The 18,250-nt window shown below is 24.5% G+C and overlaps 1 protein-coding gene across 2 annotated transcripts in view; it reads left to right on the top strand.

Annotated features, from left to right (window-relative positions):
- The window catches only part of LOC122502531 (roundabout homolog 1-like), a 510,500-nt gene that overhangs the window by 346,641 nt on the left and 145,609 nt on the right, over positions 1-18,250 (top strand). The window lies entirely within an intron of this gene.

Here is an 18,250-nt window from a genome sequence, read left to right as displayed (position 1 = left end):
ATAGCAACATGGAGTTTATTGGCTCATTCTTACGGAACGAGCGTTTCGTTGTCCGTCAAAACCCGTAAATCGAAACTGTGGAATATTTAACAAAAAAAAAAATTGACTCGTTTCGAGCGATCGCGAAATACCATTCGGCGACTACGTTATAACGTCAACACTCGCGGTGAGGATGTTCATTCATTTTTTTTTATCAACGATTAAAAATAGTCGCGAGGAAGGGTGGGTGTAGTTGTATATATATAGGCATATACGGTTGGCGCGGCTGTTAATTAAGATGCCTGTATTGCTGATAGGCCATAGGGGATCCTACCCCTCCGGCAATGGGAACATTGGATACATGGAACAATCTACGTAGGTCACCCTTACGAGGGGTTAACGGAATTGCCCTGCGCCGGTGTTTACTTTCTGATTTATGAGACTGACCATCTACCAATAGGTAAACTTTAATTTAATGTCCAGTAAATTGCTAAATTTAGGAAACAACAGCCTGTTATGTTTCTCTCTTCCCTCATTTTCCAAAAATGAACAGGTCATTGGAACTTTTGACAAATGTTTCATCACACGTTATTCATTAAAGAAAGGAAGAGGAGAGGGTTTTCAATTATTTTTTTTCACGTGTTAATAAATATTAATGAGTCTTTTTTTTTCTCATTAGGAAACATTGCGTCACTTAAAAAAATTTCACTTTAAAAAATAAAATTCTGTGAAAATTGTAAAATACGAAACATTCGAACATTATAAGTTAAATATTGGTTCATTGAAAATTCAAATAACTTTTCTGGTGAATAATTTTTCCTTTAAATTCAATTTCGAAACATAAATATCATGATTTGCGTGATGTTAAGTTAACCGGAGGCTGGGCTCATCTCATATTATACCTCGACGGATTCGACTAATAGTAACTTATAGGATTTCCGGGTAAAGGAAAGAAGAAGGGGGGTTTGAATTTGTATCCCCTACCATATTGTATATAGCGCAGCATACTGGCGCAAGTAACTCTTTCTCCGTGAAATAAATCTTGTCCGCTTTTACCCTTATCGCGAAGACCTTCGCTTCGTCTGCTCATGGGTAAACGATAGGACACTTGGATTTCGGATATATAAGAGAGAGAGTCTCTCTCTTGCTCTATATATGTATGTAGAAGGTTGGCATAGCTATATGTGCGTCCACTTTCTTTGCGCTATCTTCACAATTGCCACCTCGTTGAGCACGGACATTTTCAAGGATCGCTGCTCAAATTGCCTTAAACCGACCCGATTTAACCTATAATCGTTCTTTGAGAGACAGAAAGAGAGCATAAGAGAGGAAAGTGAGAAGAAAGTGTGAGAGAAAAATCTACATTTCTTCTCTTAGACTCCACCTCATTTTATATCCATTTCTTTTCTCCTCATCCAAATGCTACACTTTTAGACGCGAGGAAGTAATCTTTTCTTTTTTCCCCCCAAAGATTATTCTTCTTTTTCGTGAAAGAATACTTTTATAGACAATTTTCTACAAGATTTTTTTTTCCACTTTTTAATCTAATCACAGTAAAACGTGAGGTGTTAAAATGACACCACGAATGGATGAAAATAATCTGCAACAGTTTGATCCCTCTAGAATTAAATTAACACCAGAAAGGATTAAAATAATTTATTTTGGTGTTATTTTTAACTATGAATGAAATTTTACTTTAAATAAAACACTAAGGTCAACGATTTGGAAAAATTCAATAAATTTAGCTTCTCCAGGAAGAATAGTAAGTTAGTTAGTTATTAACTTAGTTACTAACTTACTAACTATCTAACTTATAGTAACATATAGTTACTAAATTCAACTGTGTTCACAAATTTAAAAAAATTCGCGTCAAATTTCAAATCTCTTTGTAAATAATAAAATTCTTCTCTGATATTCAATTACTTTACAAAATTTTAATCAAATTCTTGTCAAAATTTCAATTATTTTCAAAAGTTTTCCAAAATTCAATAATTTTTAATATCTACTATTTCAATAAAATTTTCCAAAATAATTCCATTATTAAAAAAAATTTAAATAAAATTCTACGCAAACATTAAATTATTTTCATAAATAATAAAAATTTTTACAAAAACTCAATTATTTACAAATTTTTGTATAAATTTCTTCGCAATAATTCAATTATTTTCATAAATAATAAAATTTATTTTTAAAAAATTCAATTATTTTCATGAATAATAAAATTCTTTTTAGGAATTCAATTATTTTCATAAATAATAAAACTCATTGCATAATTTAAATTATTTTTAATGCAATTTTTAATCGAATTCCTCGAAAAATGTATAATTATTCTTAAAAATTTTATTAAAATTCGTCCAAAGAATTTAATGATTTAAAAAATTTGTTCATAACATTTTTTATGAGAATTTAATTTCAAGAAACATGCAATTAATAAATTATTTATTTTTGTATTTAAATAATTGAATTCTCGTAGAATTTACTAATAAAAATGGTTTTAAAAATGAATTTCAGTTACAATTTTAGATTGAAATTAAATATTAAAAGCATTTTAACGTTGATTTTTATAGAAATAATTAAATTTTGAAAAAGTTTCAAATTAAAATCATTGAAATTCTTAATTTTTCATATTTTTAACAAAAAAATTCTGTGGAATTAATTCTTTTTGAAAGTTTAATTAGATTTTTATTGAAATTATTTCAAGTTCTTATTTTTCAATAAATATTTAATTGCAGAATTTCCGAATAATTGAAATTTTGTAAAATTGAAATGTAAACGAATATGAGTTTGAAAATTCTCAAAGAATTTTTTCAAAAATTGATAAAAATAATGGATTTAAAGAAGATGTTTAGTTAAAAACACGAAAAAAAATTTAATTTTGGAAAAGTTACAAATTATTGCAGAAATTCAATTATTTTGAAGAGTAATAATATTCTATGAATTTTAATTATTTTCATAAATAATAAAACTCATCGAAAAATTTCAATTATTTTTAATACTATTTTAAATTAATTAATCGAGAAATTCAATTATTTTCACAAATAAAGTTTTCCACAAGAATTCAATTATTTAAAATAAAATTTTCATAATATTTATTATATTTCGAAAAATTAAATTATTTAAAACAATGTTTATAAAATTCTTATGATGAATTCAATTATTTTAAAAAATAACAAAATTTTACAACAGAAATTCAATTCTTTTTAAACTTTTTTTATAAAATTCTACGCAATCATTCAATTATTTTCATACATAATAAAATTTTTTACAGGAGTTCAATTATTTACAAATTTTTTTTAAATTTCTTCGCAATAATTCAATTATTTTCATAAATAATAACTTTTTTACAGGAATTCAATTATTTTTATAAATAATAAAATTCTTTTAATTAGGAATTCAATTATTTTCATAAATAATAAAACTCATTGCATAATTTCAATTATTTTTAATGCAATTTTAATCGTAATCGTCAAAAAATGTAATTATTCTTAAAAATTTTATTAAAATTCGTCCAAAGAATTTACTAATAAAAATGGTTTTAAAAATGAATTTTAGTTAAAATTGTAGATTAAAATTAATTAATAGAAGCATTACTACGTAGATTTTTAGAAATAATTAAATTTTGAAAAAATTTCAAATTAAAATCATTGAAATTCTTAATTTTTCATATTTTTGACAACAAATTCTGTAGAATTAATTCTTTTAAAAAGTTTAATAAGATTTTTATTGAAATTATTTCAAGTTCTAATTTTTTAATATATATTTAATTAATGCAGAATTTCCGAATAATTGAAATTTCGTTAAATTGAATTGTAAACAAATGAATTTGAAAATTTTCAAAGAACTTTTTTAAAAATTATTAAAAATAATAGATTTATTGAAGAATTTTAGTTAAAAACAGTAGAAAAAAATTTAATTTTAGAGAAGTTAGAAATTATTGCAGAAATTCAATTATTTTCAAGAGTAATAAAATTCTTAAGAATTCAATTATTTTTACCAATAATAAAACTCATCGCAGCGTTTCAATTATTTTTCATACAATTATAATTAAATTCCTTGAAAAAAGTATAATTATGTTTATGCAAGTTTTAATAAAATTCGACAAAAGAATTCAATTATTTAAAAATTTGTTAATAAAATTCCTTATCAGAATTAAATTTTGAGAAACATTCAATTATTCAATAAATTATTTACTTTTACATTTAAATAATTGAATTCTCGTAGAATTTTCTAATAAAAATTTATTTTCATTTTATAAAAATGAATTTCAGTTAAAACTTTAGATTATATTTGAATATTAAAAGCAATATAGCGTGAATTTTTAGAAATAATTGGATTTTGAAATTAATTTTTTTTTAAAATTATTTAAAGTTTTTATTTTCTAATATGCATTTAATTAAATAATTTAGAAATAATTCAAATTTCGTGAAATTGAAAATGGTAAACAAATGGATTTGAGGACATTTTCGAAAATTATTAAAAATAATTGATATCAAGTAAAATTTTAGTTAAAAATTTTTGAAAATAATAATTGAATTGAAATAATGAAAATAATGATAATTAAATTTTGAAGATGTATAATATTCTTACAACACCAAAATTGATTATTTTAATCTTTTTGGTGTTAACCCTTTGAGGATCAAATTTTTTTTTAAAAAATCGCGATTTTTGATTTTTATTAAGCAAAGTTTTCAGGGAAAGGTATTGAAGTTTTTTATTTGAAAATCAGTATCTGTCATACGCAATTTTTCAGACTATGTGAAAATTATTGTTTTAATATTCAGTTTTGAAAATTGAGAAATTTATGCACGAGTTAATAAAAAATGTTCATGTTGCCTGATAGAAACACTGGTCCTCAAAGGGTTAATTATTTAATCTGCAACACTTTTTAATACCTCACGATTTACTGTGATCCCTTTTTCGAAAAAAGGGAATTCTAATAAATAATTATTATCATCATTGATAACAATAAATTGTTGTGTAATTAAAATTTAAATTTCTGTTAATTAAAGAAAGGTTATTTTTTTTTTGAAAATTAAGAACAATTTTTTCAATTATTTTCCGAAAAGAGATTAGTTTACCTTATATTTATATGAAATCAAAGGTCAGAAATCAAAGGATGGGGTTTGTTGCAAGAGCATCTGTTAATTGGTGCGGTTTGATCTTGTCCGAAAAGAGTCGAATGTGCGGAATGTATAGATTATTTCCCGAAAGTAACATGGTTCAGCCATTAGCGGCTACATTTCTGCATCATAGTCTCTTGGGAATTGGGATCTCGAGGGTATCGTTTTGGCACGGGTAACGTATATACGTGTTACGTATATATACGTATATGTACTGTATACTACAGAGCGAGAGCGAGAGAGGTTATACCTATATTTAATGGTGTATATGCCACCCTGCTGTTATATAGGTCTCTCCTTGCTTCGATAATTTTTACAAAATGTCTGTTTCCTTGCACTAATGGTACACCCGACCGCGTGGAATTACAGCTGCCATGCGGGGGTGCGGCCCTCTGTATGCTCTTCTTCCTACAAGGTCCAAACCCGATGACGATTTAACAAGTGAAATATCGGTTCACAGGTCCTAATTGGCACGTGCCAGGCGGTGGGACATTGACCACCAGTTAATCAAAACTATTTTTCTTTTTCACGAAATTAACACAGAAACGTATAGTTTAGGGCTCGAACCGTGAAAGTGTTTAAAAAATAAAAATACAGACTTTACGGACTTTGTTTCAAAAAAATGGACTTTTACGGACTTCAAGCAAAGTTACGGACCTAGTTCGAGTCTTGTTATTATAGAGTAAGCGCAAAAGTTGAAAACTATTCTGGAAATCAGAAAAGAGTCAATAATGTCAAAATTTTGTATAAATACCCTGAGAGTTACATATTTTTTCGACTGTTTTCATAAATTGAATCGATTTTTCTTGGGGGGAAGGCGGGGGGTTAAAGTCGATCTGATGCCCAAAAACAAAATTAATTTGAGTTTTAGTTGGTAAATTGCAATTAGTAAAAATTAACTAACAGGTGTAACAAAGCACACAACTTTGCACGCAATTTATATCACACATTGATTTTTGCGTCGTGATTTATAGTAGCAAAAAAAGGACAAGTTTCACCATCCCTTGAATTGTAAATTATGTTTCCTCGCTCGCGAATAGGGAAATTATGGTTGTAATTTAACAAGGGAGCAAAAGTGGCAATCGTGGAAGGGTTGCCACTTGCAGCAAAACCATTCTTGAAAGCGTCTTGGAGTGATCGCATTGATCGAGCAATGAATTTTGACCCGGGCCCTCCAGAGCATACACTTGAGAGACTAAGAGAGAGTGAGTGAGGAGAGAGGAGAGGAGAGAAGAGAGAGTTTGCGTGTTTGAAGAACATCACGAGGGAGTATGCAATCGATGAGAGAAAGGGAGGTCTACCCACTTTGACGTGCGTGGGTCCTAAAGCCGACTAGAAATAGAAATGTAGTTCTAGATGAGAATTTCTATTATATTTCTATTTTCTACAGATATACATCGCGTGATTCTAATCAACAACTCAATTACAAAAAAAAAGGAAAATGCCTACAACAAAATGATTCGAGGGAAAATTATCGAAATTATAGGCTTGCATTAAATTTCGATTGTGGGAGATAAATACCTTTTGAAACAATATACAAAATTCCTCTTCTTCTTCTTCTTTTACCATTTTTAATAAATTCCGTTTACTGAATATGCATTAGCAGTAAATTTCCTCGTATAGCTACTGAGAAAAGGTAGTAGCTGTAAATTTGCTACACTTTTCTTTACCTTCTGTGTACACAAGTTACTATTAGAGTTTTTACTATCTCATAACTTTCAACCAAACTGTTATGTTTCTGCCTTGGTAGTTGACATTTTTGAATTTTTTAAATTTAAAATCTATAACGTGTTATAATTTAAGTGAAAAGAAAAGGAAAAAAAAATTAAGAATAATGCCTTTTGACTCACTCTTGCGAAAAGGCACTCTTTTTCCAAAAGGGTTCTGCATTATAAATAAGCGCTTACATGGCTTCTTCGACTATAAATGTACAGAATCCTATTACAGCATAAAACGAAAGACATTCTATTAATATTAAACAAGAACGGTTTTTCTTCACTTTTCAAAAAAGTAACACAAAATGCATTCACAGAGTAGGGAAGAATGTAAGAAAAAAATTTTTTAAAAAGTAAATTCTAAATTTTATTCCTTTCTTTTTATTTTTTTTTAAGATTTAGAGGTAACATGAGAGTGTTTTAATTAGACGATGAAAATTTATATTCGAAACACCTTTAAAACTGCAATTTTCCGTAAATACAGAAAATCCCGGGATAAACATATCGACATAAGCGGGATAATCTCTTTTGGTCTCAAATAATTTAATAGATAGCCGGGTTTTAAAAAAGTAAATAAAGGATATAGTTGTCGTACCACGATGACCGCATAATCTCAGTATACATATAGCGAGAGTTGGCCAGGAAGTTTAAGTATATACTTAATCTCCTTTACGCAGACTGATGTTTAATCGAATTAAACTCATTATTGATAAACCTTTGATTATCGGTTCTCCATGAACCGTTAACTGTGAAGACTAATTAGAGAACAAAAATATTCTCAAGTCCACAAATAACAACTTCGTGAATAACAACTCCACAAATTACCTTTCTGCAGAAAAATTAATCTATAAAATATAAATAAAATAAAAAATACCAGCGTTGAATAAAATTAATTTATCCATATATAAAAAAGTGGATAACATTAATGCTCGCATTAATATGTGAATAATAACAACTCGTAATAAAAATGAGAGCAAATAGTTCGATAATAATCTCCCCGAGGGTCATATCAATATTTAAGTATTCGTATCACGAATTAGTTTTCATCCTTTCGCCTCAATTTCCAATATCCACTTCGTTCTGCATGTCCGCTTATAAGACACTTTGCACGTAGTAATTGCGCTTCGCTCTTCTCGCGATGACATCGACTTTCTTTGCTTCGAGTCTCGATATATCGGATAATAAAGATACGAGAGCCGTTCCATAATAATCGGGATTATAAAAATTGTTAATGTACTTTATTTTTTATCAGAAGCTAAAAAGAAAATATTAAATGTATTTTTAAAGCGGCGTTGATTCAAGTTTCTGGCAAGCCAATTGTATATTATAATTGAAAAAAATCATCAAGTAGAAGAAACTACAAGTGGATTATTGTAATCTACAATCTCAAACTTCAAAAATTTCAAATTTAAACCTTTTGAAATTGAACAACTTTATAAATGACTGACTGACAAAATCATTAGTTTATTATTATTATAAGAATATTGTTACTGTAATTTCTTCAAAATTATTTGTATCATTTCAATTTAATTTACATTTTCTAGAATATTTAACTAAAATTCTACTTTAAATCAATAACATCAATTATTATTCAATTAAACTTTTTCAAAAAAAATTAATTCTACAGAATTGTTAGTTAAAAGTGCAAAAAACAATAATTTAATTCTACGAGAAATCAATTATTTAAATACAAAAATAAATAATATTGAATGTTTCTTAAAATTTAATTTTTACGAAGAATTTTACTAACAACTTTTGAAAATATTCAATTTCTTTTAATGAATTTTAAAATTTTAATGAAATTTATTATATTAAAGAATTTTATAACAATTTTTGAAAATAATTGAAAACTTTTTGAAGAATTTTATTAAATTTTCTTTAAATAATTGAATTCCTGAGAAGAATTTAAATAATAATTTTTGAAAACAATTGAATTCATGAGAAGAATTTTATTAAAATTTTTGATAATAATTGACTTCTTGAGAAGAATTTAAAAAAAAATTTTTGACAATAATTTAATTCTTAATCCCTATAAAAGATTTGAATTTGAAACCTTTACAAGATTCAATTATTTCTAAAAAGTGCAATTATTAGTTACTTCGCTACAATTTAATTATTATCTGAAACTTTAACTGAAATTAATTTTTAAAAAAAATTGTATTAGAAAATTCGAAGAAAATTAAGTTAATTATTAAAATAGAAACAAAAATAATACATTGAATAATTGAATGTTTCCTAAAAGTGAATTCTTCTACATAATTGTATTAACAAATTTTTCAATTAATTGAATTCTTTCGACGAGTTTTAATAGAATTTTTAAGAATAATTAGTTTTTTGTAGAAATTCGATTAAAATTGTATTAAAAATAATTGTAATTCAGCGATATGTTTTATTATTAATGAAAATAATTCACTTATTGCGAAGAATTTTATAAAAATGTTTCAAACAATGGTATTTTTTTTAATTTATAGAAATTCTATTTTTAATAATTGAATTCCAGTGAATTTTTTATTATTTTAGAAAATAATTGAATATTCGTGCAGAATTTTGTCAAAATTCCTTTTAAATAATTGAATTTTTTTGTGAATTTCTATTAAAATAACTGATATACAAATTATTGAATTGAGAAAAATTTTTGAAAATAATTTAAATTTTATTACTTTTGAAAATAATTGAATTTCTGCGAAGAATTTTATTAGTTATTAAAATAATTGAATTCTTGTGATGAATATTGTTATTTACGAAAATAATTGAATTTTGAAATGAATTTTATTAAAATTCCTTAAAATAATTGACTTCTGTCGAAGAATTTTGCTGTTTATTTATAAAGATAATTGAAATGTTGATCATAATATTTTTAGACTTTTTGAAAATAATTGAATTTCTGCTAAGAATTTTATTAGTTTTTAAAATAATTCAATTCTTGTAATGAATATTGTTATTTATAAAAATAATTGAATTCTTGTGATGAATATTGATATTTATCAAAATAATTGAATTTTGGAAAATAATTTTATTAAAATTCCTCAGAATAATTAATTTTATGGGAATAATTTATGCGATTTTGTTGTTTATCAAGCTAATTGAATTCTTTTGCAAAATTACTTAAAAATTTTTGAAAATAATTGATTTTCTGCTACGAATTAAATGTTATTTATAAAAATATTTGAATTATTGCAACGAATTTTATTGTTTTATTGAATAATTGAATGTTTCTTAAAATTGAATTCTTTCTTCAAGTTTTAATAAAATTTTTAATAACAATTGCATTTTTCAAGAAATTTATTTAAAATTGTACTAAAAATATTTGAAATTCTACGATGAAAATAATTGAATTCGTAAATGAAATTTTATTATTTATAAAAATAATTGAATCTTTTCGTAGAATTGTATCAACAAGTTTTTCCTATAATTAAATCTGTTGATAAATTTTATAAAAATAGTAAATATTTAAAAAAATTGAATTGCGAAAAACTTTTAAAAATAATTGAAATGTTGCAAAGAATTTTATTAAAATTTTTAAAAATAATTGAATTTTTGGCGAAAAATTTTGCTATTTATAAAAATAATTGAATTCTTGACTAGAGATATTCATTAAAATTTATAAAAATAATTGTATTCGTGCAAAGTATTTTATTAAGTTTTGTTTAAATAATTGAAATTTTGCCAAGAATTGAATTAAAATCTTTGACAATAATTAAATTCTTGCGAGAAGAATTTTGATATTTATGAAAATAATTGAATTTTGGAAAAGAATTTAATTAAAAATCCTTAAAATAATTGATTTTATGGGGAGAATTTTGTGTTGGTTAGCAAGATAATTGAATTCTTTTGGAGAATTACTTAAAAATTATTGAAAATAATTGATTTCCAGCGACGAAAAAAATAGGGGAAATTTTCAAAATGGGATACGTTTAGGGGCCAAAATTAAAAAAAGGGGACTTTTAGGGAAATAGGGAAACTCAAAATGAGTTGATCGGGATCATTTTTGTTGCAACTCATAAATGATTCACTTTTCCAACTCATTTTGAGTTCAGTTTTTTTCTGTATTGTGAATTCAAGAAACAATCAATCAGCAACTATTAAAGATACTACCAACTGAAACTATTAGACATAAATTAAATGAAATGGGATAAGAGAGGCAAATAAATCTACCGTTAGAAAAAAGTGTTGACAGATATACATATATATATAAATTTTTCATATCAACATCGCGATATTATTTGTTAAAGGATGTGCATTCATTGGATCGTTTAATCTTGAGCAAGTTGCTCTTTCCGGTCGTCGTCGTTCTCATTGTGTCGCTAGTACATTTACTGTGAGATGGTATATAGTTTGGGTGTGAGTGAGCGAAATATGTAAATGCATGTCGTATACAGAGAGTATCTCTAGACAGTAAATGTGGCGAAGGAGTGAATTAGCATATTTTAGAATTGCATTAATTACCCGTCCTTCTCGTTTGGTTTTTGAAGAAGAAAGAGGAGACAACTTGGAAAGAAGAACCGAAAGCGTCTCTCAACGTTATACCATAGCGGACAAGGGCGGATCGTATACGTTATACTGCGAAAGAGAGAGAGAGAGAAAGAGAGAGACAGTTGAACAGGCGAAGCAGCTTCTTCCATTCGTGATTCGAGCCGCACACACCGTGCAATAATAAACAAAAACCATTGTTCATATATACAGTAAGGTCGACGAAACGAGAAGTTAAAGATGACGTGGGTTTTCGGCCCCGCTGTACAAGATTAATAACTTCACTAAACTATTTTCACACACATATAAGGTGGAGTAGGAAAAAAAGGGGAGAGGAAAAAAAGTCTTCATTACTCGTATAAAATACGTATTTTCTTTCGAAATTATTTCTTTATTGTTTTTTTTTCTCCCTTCTTTATTACACTCCTCATATGCTCTTATCATTTTTTTTTGTTTTATGTACCCTTTTTTTTGTTACTTTTCACCGTTTTACAATTTTTTATATTCTGTTTTCTTTCTTGTTTTTTTTTGTTACAATCTTAGAATTTTTATTTTACTCTCTTTTTTTTTTTATACTCTTCTTGCTTTTTATTTTTTAACTCCTTTATGCTTTTTATTTTTATCTTATTCTCTTTAGATTTTTTTATATTTATTTTATACTGTTTTTTTCTTTTTTATAACTATTTTACTTTATTTTATATATTTTTTTACATTTTATAACGTTCTATCTTTTTTTACACTTAATTTTACTACTATTTCTTTATTTTATTTCAGTTTTTTATTTTCCTTTTTATTTTAGCCCCGAACAATTGACCAATTTTTTAAATAAACTTCTCTTTTTTCTGTTTCAGGTAAGACTTTTGATCAAGACAATGATTTTCTAACTTGAGAATCCTCATTTCCACTTTGTATAATTGGTAAGATTATTAATTTAATATACGAAAAATTTATTTTAAAAAAATTGAAGTTAGAAAATTTTCTATAGAATCATTCTATATGAATTTTAGTGAATATTCAATAGAATTTCACTAGAACGAATCTATAGAATTTCTACATAAATTCTTCTAAATTTTAAGGATTTTTAATTAGAATATAAATTTCGTGAAAATTTTTTTCAACTTTATATTATTGTGTAATTAAATTTTACATTTGATTTCTATGACAAAATTTAGGCAAAAATTAAATATATATAATTCATTTAACTTAAAGTACTGAAATTATTTTAAAATTCGGACCAAAATAAATATATTTTACTTAAAACAATAAATTAAACTTTTTCATAACTATAAAACATGAAGATATCGATCACTCCAAGTCTTCGACTTGGAGTGATCGATTTCTTCATGTTTTATAATAATTAAAGATGGCAAATTGATAAAATCATTATTTTATATTATAAGAATATTGTACTTCTTCAAAATTATTTTCATCATTTCAATTCAATTATTATTTTTAATAATTTTTCACTAAAATTTTTAAAAAATTTTATAAAATTTCTTTAAATTAATTAATTTTTGAAAAAGTTCTTCGAAAATTGTCAAAAATCAATTTATTTACAACATTCTATTTTACAAATTTCAATTATTCGTAAATTCTTCAATCAAATATATATTAAAAAATAAAAACTTCAAATATAATTAAATTCAATTAAACTTTTTCAAAAAAAATTAATTTCATTAATAATTAATTAATTAATCCAATTATTTCTAAAAATTCACGCTATATTGGTTTTAATATTCAAATATTATCTAAAATTTTAACTCAAATTTATTTTCAAATTAATTATTATTAGAAAATTCTACTAAAATTTAATTATTTAAATACAAAAATAAATAATTTATTGAATTTTTCTTAAAATGCAATTCTCATAAAGATTTTTATCATCATATTTTTAAATAATTGAATTCTCTCGACGATTTTCAATAAATTTTTTAAGAATAATTACATTTTCCGAGAAATTTGATTAAAATTGTATTAAAAATAATTGAAATTCTGCATCAAGTTTTATTATTTCTGAAAATAATTGAATTCCTAAGAAGAATTTTACTATTTTTTAATATAATTAAATTTCTGCGAAGGATTATATTTCTCTTGAAAACAATTGAATTTCTGCAATAATTTGTAACTTCTCCAAAATAAAAATTTTTTTTAGTGTAAACTAAAATTTTTCTATATAAATCCACTATTTTTAATAATTTTTGAAAAAGTTTTTTGAGAATTTTCAAATTCACTTTTTTAAACTGAAGTTCATTTTTAAATAAATTTTTATTAGAAAATTCTACTAGAATTTAATTATTTAAATACAAAAAAATAATTGATTGAATATTTGAATGTTTCTTAAAATTTGTATTCTCATAAAGAATTTTATCATCAAATTTTTAAATAATTGAATTTGGTTGACGAATTTTAATAAAATTTTTAATAATAATTACACTTATCGAGGTATTCGATTAAAATTTTATAAAAAATAATTGAAATTCTGCGATGAAATTTATTATTTATGAAAATAATTGAATTCCTAAAAAGAATTGTATTATTTAGAAAAATAATTAAATTCCTGTAATAATTTTATTTTTTTATAAAAATAATTGAATTATATTGCGAAGAAACTTATAGAAAATTGTTAAATAATTGAATTTTTTGTGAAATTTTTATTATTTTATAAAAATAATTAATTATTTGCGTAGAATTCTATTAAATTTTTTTTAGAAAATTAAATTCTTTTGGAAAACTTTATTAAAATAATAGATATATTGAAAATTGTTAAATTTTTGAAAATAATTGAAATTTTGCAAAGAATTTTATTAAAAGGTTTTAAAATAATTGAATTTCGGAAAAGAATTTTATTATTTATAAAGATTATTTGAAATTTTGACAAGAATTTAAAAAAATTTTAAACATATTTGAATTTCTGCGAAGAATTTTATTACTTTTGAAAATAATCGAATTTCTCCAATCATTTGTAATTTCTCTAAAATTTTCCAAATTGTATCGTACAATTTACGAACTTTTCGTCCTTTTTTTTATCAAATTACGGACTTTACGGACCTTTACGGTATTTACGGATTTAGTTCGAGCCCTGTAGTAACCATACACTAAATAATGTTAAAAAAATTTTTTCACGAAATTTATATTCATTCTAATTAAAAGTCCCTAAAATTTAGTAGAATTAATGTAGAAATTCTATGGAATCGTTCTAGTGAAATTCTATAGAATATTCACTAGAATTCATATAGAATGATTCTATAGAATGATTCTAGTGAAATTCTATAGAATCATTCTATATGAATTCTAGTGAATATTCTTCTTATTCTACTTCTTATTCTACTTCTTATTCTACTAGAAAGTAGAAACAGAAAAAGTAATAACAAAATGAATACTAAATAAAAAACAATATTTAAATAATGAAATTAATTTCAATAAAAAAAAAAATGAGGGACGTATTAATAGTTATAAAGAAGCTTGATTTTCATAAAAAAAATTTTTAACTGCTCTTCTTTAGAGAGTTATATAACGACAGTTGACGGAAGACTCTCGTCGTTTATAGTGGTAATAAGGCAAGTTTTCTTTTGTAACTTGAACGCACTACGCTTTACTTGGAAAACTCATCATACACTTAGGTTTCATCCGTTGAAACTTTAAAAGTTCCATTCATTCGATTTAGACGAATGAACCAACAAAAAAAAAGAAAAGAGAGCCGGGACAATAAAAACTCCCGACTGAATGATAAAAAAGGAACAGAGGAGAAAAAAAATGATTGATACGGGTCGCCAGATGATTTTCTAACTCATTGATACTTATTAACTTTCAGCTCGCTTCCAGTGATATTGTGATTATATACAAGAAATACGATCCGTGGGTAATACTTAAGGCTTCCTTGGGTCAAAAAGAAGTGAAGCTTTGCGCGAGAAACGTTAATTGATCTTATTAAGGCGAATTTGCCAATGAAGTGAAGCAACTAATTCCCAATGGAAAGTTATCTTTTAATTTGTCTTTGGGTTAACGATTTATTGCAATTTTAAAGAATAAAAAAACAAACAAAAATATTCAGTTTTCTTGAGTCAGGAAGAAATAAAAAAAATTAGTCTAACCATAAACTGTGAATTTGTTTTTTATATAAAGCGCAGTGATTTATATTTTGAAAATAGGAAACAAAGGTATTACTTTGAATTTTATGGGTTGACATTACACGGAGGGGTTTTTAGGTGGTGTAAGAACAAAAAACAGAATGGACATTGGACAATGACATGGTCGTGGTCGTCTCTTCTGCTTATGCCGTATATATATAGTAGTGAGAGAGAGAGAGAGAGAGAGAGAGAGAGAGGAATGTTGTGGTGTGAGGAATACGTGTATAATGGACAACCCCTGACAAGCAGGGGTGCCAACACCGCAAGGGTACTCGATCACTCGATTAGGACAGTGTTGGTAGGCGTGGTTCTGTTAGGCGAAACATCGTTGTCTTCTAACCGATATATGGAGTACCAAATAGCGTGCAGATGTATCTCCTATGAATCACTCATCACAGCGTGAATTTACTTTCGAAATGTCTTAATTCATTTATTATATATTGTATCAAGCTGGCACTTTAGTTTCTCTTTTCTCTCGCGTCGGAATCAAAAATTTCATTCCGCTTACGTTATTCGAACAAGAGAATACTGCTTTCTTTGTAATTAAACTTTTCCCCCTGTTGCATGATTTACAGAGTTTTTTTTTTTATTTATAATGTGTACATTTGCTATAATTTATATGTAACGCGTTCATGGATGTATATAAAGTTATTTGGAAAATTGTTAACTTCTTTCATCTTTAAACTTTAATATATAAAGTTATGTTTAAAATTTTTGAATAGTGAAAATGGTCCAAAGCGGAATGAAAACAAATCAGAAACATTCATATGAGATAGAAAAGGATAGAGTATAGAATCTTTTGTCCCTTTTCTCTCTCATGTAAAAGCTTACGATCAGAGATTTCATTTCTGCGTTGGCCAAAATTAATTTTTTTATATTAAACACAAAAAGTTATTTTTTTGAAGTAAAAAATCCAGATGCAAATATATAGCTTAGTGTAAAAACTTTTTAGCATTAAACTTAAAAGCAAATAATTTCATTTATAAAAATTCATTTTACAGTTATTTCTTAACATTACAGAGTTGCCACAAACATTTAATTTTGTTTTTCCCTGACTTTTCCCTGATTTACAGATAAAATTTTGACTCTTTCCCTGACCCTAAAAAAAATTCTAATTCACTATAAAAATTATTAGATACTAAAAAAAAGTTCTATTGCATTTATTTAAGAATTTCATAATTGAAAAATTATTAGAAAATATCAATATCTTAATTTTTATTATAAATATTTAATCCTTATTATTTTTCCGTAGGAATTAAATTTCTTCAAAACGTTCAAATAACTTTTTCAAAATTATTTTCATCATTTCAATTCAATTATTATTTTCCAGAATTTTTAACTTAAATCCTTCTTTAAATCAAATATTTTTAACAATTTTTCGACAAAGACTTTGACAATTTTCAAATTCATTTGTTTTCCAATATTAAATTTAAAGAAACTTCGATTTTATTTGTCAATTCTTCAATTAAATATACATAAGAAAATAAAAACTTGAAATAATTTAAACATATTTCGATTAAGCTTTTTAAAATAAATTAGTTCTATAGAATTTTTAATTAAATGTTTGAAAAATTTAGACTTTCAAAGATTTTAATTTGAAACCTTTACAAAATTCAATTATTTCTAAAAATTGCAATTATTAGTAACTTCTCAAAAATTCAATTATTATCTAAACCTTTAACTGAAATTAATTTTTAAATAAATTTTTATTAGAAAATTCTACGAGAATTCAATTATTTAAATACAAAGATAATTTATTGAATAATTGAATGTTTGTTAAAATTAAATTCTTATACATAATTTTATTAAAAAATTTTCAAATAATTGAATTTTTTCGACTAAATTTTAATAGAATTTTTAAGAATAATTACATTTTTCTAAGAATTCGATTAAAATTGTAGGAAAATACAGTCGAACCTGGATAAGTGGAACCTCAAGGGACCAAAGTTCTTGTTCCACTTATAGAGGTATTCCACTTATCCAGGTCAAAAAATCTATTTTTAATAATTGAATTCGAGTGAAATTTTCATTATTTTAAAAAATAATTGAATATTCGTGCAGAATTTTGTCAAAATTCTTTTTAAAAAATTGACTTCTTTTGTGAATTTCTATTAAAATAACTAATATATACAAATTATTGAATTAAGAAAAATTGTTGAAAATAATTTAAATTTTGACATGGATTTTTTTAAAATTTTGAAAATAATTGAATTTTATTACTTTTGAAAGTAATTGAATTACTGCGTAGGATTTAATGCCAAATTTTAATTTTTAAAACAATTGATTTTTTCGAAAAAATTTATGCAAATTATATTTTAAATAATTGAATTCATGTAAAATTTTTTTTTTTTTTTTGAAAATAATTTAATGTTTGTGTAAAATTTTATAAAAACTTTTGTTTAATAATTCAATTCTTTTGGGAAATTTTATTAAAATAGTAGAATATTAAAAACCATTGAAGTATAAGAAAAATTTTTGAAAATAACTGAAATTTTGCCATAATTTTTATTAAAATATTTAAAAATAATTGAATTTTGGCGAAGAATTTTGCTATTTATTTATGAAGATAATTGAAATGTTGATCACAATTTTTTTTAGATTTTTTTAAAATAATTGAATTTGTGCGAAGAATTTTATTAATTTTTAAAATAATTGAATTCTTGTCATGAATATTGTTATTTATAAAAATAATTGAATTCTTGTAATTATATTGATATTTATGAAAATAATTGAATTTCTGCAAAGAATTTTATTAATTTTTTAAAAAATTGAATTCTTGTGATGAATATTAATTGTTATTTACGAAAATAATTGAATTTTGCAATGAATTTTATTAAAA

This window comes from Leptopilina heterotoma, unplaced genomic scaffold (genome assembly GCF_015476425.1).
Source record: "Leptopilina heterotoma isolate Lh14 unplaced genomic scaffold, ASM1547642v1 Lhet_232, whole genome shotgun sequence".
NCBI classification, from domain to species: Eukaryota; Metazoa; Arthropoda; class Insecta; order Hymenoptera; family Figitidae; genus Leptopilina; species Leptopilina heterotoma.
The sequence above is the reverse complement of the archived record's forward strand: the minus strand, read 5'-3'. Positions and strand labels throughout refer to the sequence as shown.